The sequence below is a fragment of the Petromyzon marinus genome, unplaced genomic scaffold (genome assembly GCF_048934315.1).
Source record: "Petromyzon marinus isolate PM22_M1 ecotype Great Lakes invasive population unplaced genomic scaffold, UKy_Petmar_22M1.pri1.0 PM_G_Scaffold_8, whole genome shotgun sequence".
Taxonomy (NCBI): domain Eukaryota; kingdom Metazoa; phylum Chordata; class Hyperoartia; order Petromyzontiformes; family Petromyzontidae; genus Petromyzon; species Petromyzon marinus.
The window spans coordinates 5,872,501-5,875,000 of NW_027423035.1; positions in this window are offsets into that span (position 1 = coordinate 5,872,501).

Consider the following 2,500-nt stretch of genomic DNA (forward strand, 5'->3'; position numbering starts at 1 on the left):
GTGTCCAGGGTGCGAGGAATCGGCCACAACCTTCCTCGCTCGCCTCATGCTCCTTGTCGTGTGCAGGTCCTCGAGGGTTGGTAGATTGCAGGCAATTACCTTCTCAGCAGTGTGCATGATACGCTGCAGTCTGCTCTTGTCCTTGGCAGTGGCAGCAGCGTACCAGACGGTTATGGAGGAGGTGAGGATGGATTCAATGATCGCTGTATAGAATTGCACCATCATTGTCTTTGGCAGGTTGCATTTCTTCAGCTGCCGTCGAAAGTACATCCTCTGTTGAGCTCTCTTGGCGAGGGAGCTGATGTTCAGTTCCCACTTGAGGTCCCGGCAGAGAATAGTGCCCAGGAAGCGGAAGGACTCCACAATTTTGACTGCGGAGTCTAACAGGGTGATGGCGGTGAGTGGGGCTGTATTCTTCCTGAAGTCCACAACCATCTCAACTGTCCTTAGAGCATTTAGCTCTAAGTTGTTCTGGCTACACCAGGTCACCAGGTTGTCAGCTTCCCACCTATAGTCAGACTCATCCCCACCAGAGATCAGCCCAATGAGGGTGGTGTCGTCCGACAAACTTCAAGAGTTTGACGGACAGATGATTGGAGGCGCAGCTGTTGGTATACAGGGAGAAGAGCAGTGGGCAAAGGACGCAGCCCTGAGGAGTTCCCGTGCTGATGGACCTGGAGTCAGAGACTTCTGTTCCCGGCTTAACGCACTGCTTCCTGTCAGAGAGGAAGTCTGTGATCCACCTGCAGGTGGAGTAGGGCACGTTCAGCTGGAAGAGCTTGTCCTGAAGCAGGGCAGGGATGATGGTGTTGAAGGCAGAGCTGAAGTCCACAAACAGGATCCTGGCGTAGGATGCTGGGGCGTCCACATGCTGTAGGGTGAAGTGGAGGGCCATGTTAACTGCGTCGTCCACAGACCTGTTGGCTCTGTAGGCAAACTGAAGGGGGTCCAGGAGAGGGTCTGTGATGGCTTTGAGGTGTGCCAGGAGCAGGCGCTCAAAAGACTTCATTACCACAGATGTAAGGGCGACCGGTCTGTAATCATTTAGTCCTGTTGGCCTTAGCTTTTTGGGCACAGCGATGATGGTGGAGGACTTGAGACAGGCTGGTACATGGCATGTCTCCAGGGAGGTGTTAAAGATGTTGGTGAACACCGGAGACAGCTGGCCAGCGCAGTGCCTGAGGGTGGCTGGAGAGACAGAGTCCGGCCCGGCTGCTTTGCGTGGATTCTGCCTCTTGAAAAGCCCATTAACTTCTCCCTCCTGAAAGGAGAGAGTCGTTTCTGTAGTATGGGTGGGGGATGGGGCCTCTTGGGTGGGAAGGGGTGGTTCAGGACAGTCCAATTGTCTTTCAAATCTACGGTAGAACTCGTTCAGGTCGTTGGCTAGGCGGGAGTCGTTAGTGGTGTGGGGCGCTCTGGGTTTGTAGTTGGTGATGTGCCTGAGCCCTTTGGCAGACAGAAGCAGCGTCGTTAGTAGAGAACTGGTGTTTTAGTGTCTCTGAGTACAGTCGTTTAGCCTCTCTCACCGCTTTGCTAAACCTGTTCTTCGACTCCTTGAATCTGTCTCTATCCCCACTCCTAAACGCTTCCTCCTTCTCCAACCTCAACCTTTTGAGCTTTGCTGAGAACCAGGGCTTGTTGTTGTTAAAGTTCACCCTGGTACGTGTTGGGATACAGCAGTCCTCACAGAAGCTGATGTACACAGCCTCTGTGAGTTCATCCAGACTATTGGTAGCAGTCGTGAACATATCCCAGTCAGTACAGTCTAAGCACGCCCGCAAATCTTCCACAGCCTCACTGGTCCACTGTTTAGATGTCCTCACAGCAGGTTTACAGAGTTTTAGTTGCTGCCTGTATGCACGAATCAGGTGGACCAAGGGAGTTCTGTGCGAGCCGAACAGCCCCGTGACCCACAAGAGAAACATCCCCGCCAAATTCGAGCGTTTGACGGGGTCTATCCGTGAAAAAATATTCACGTTTTTGAGTGCACATGCATTTCTGCTGCAAATGCCTCTGGAAGTTTCATGCCGTTCGTATGCCAATTGTGGCAACACGAAAATGACCCGTTTTCCCATTCCGAGGGATTTCTGTGCGACCCTAACAGCCCCGTGAGCCACAAGAGACACATCCCCGCCAATTTCTAGCGTTTCACGGGGTCTATCCGTGAAAAATATAGACGTTTTTGAGTGCACATGCATTTCTGCTGCAGATGCCTCTGGAAGTTTCATGCCGTTCGTACGCAATGTGGCAACACGAAAATGACCCCTTTTCCCATTCCGAGGGATTTCTGTGCGACCCTAACTAACAGCGCCCGTGAGCCACAAGAGAGACATCCCCGCCAATTTATAGCGTTTCACGGGGTCTATCCGTGAAAAATATAGACGTTTTTGAGTGCACATGCATTCCTGCTGCAAATGCCTCTGGAAGTTTCATGCCGTTCCTATGCAATGTGGCCACACAAAAATGACCCGTTTTCCCATTCCGAGGCATTTCTGTGCGA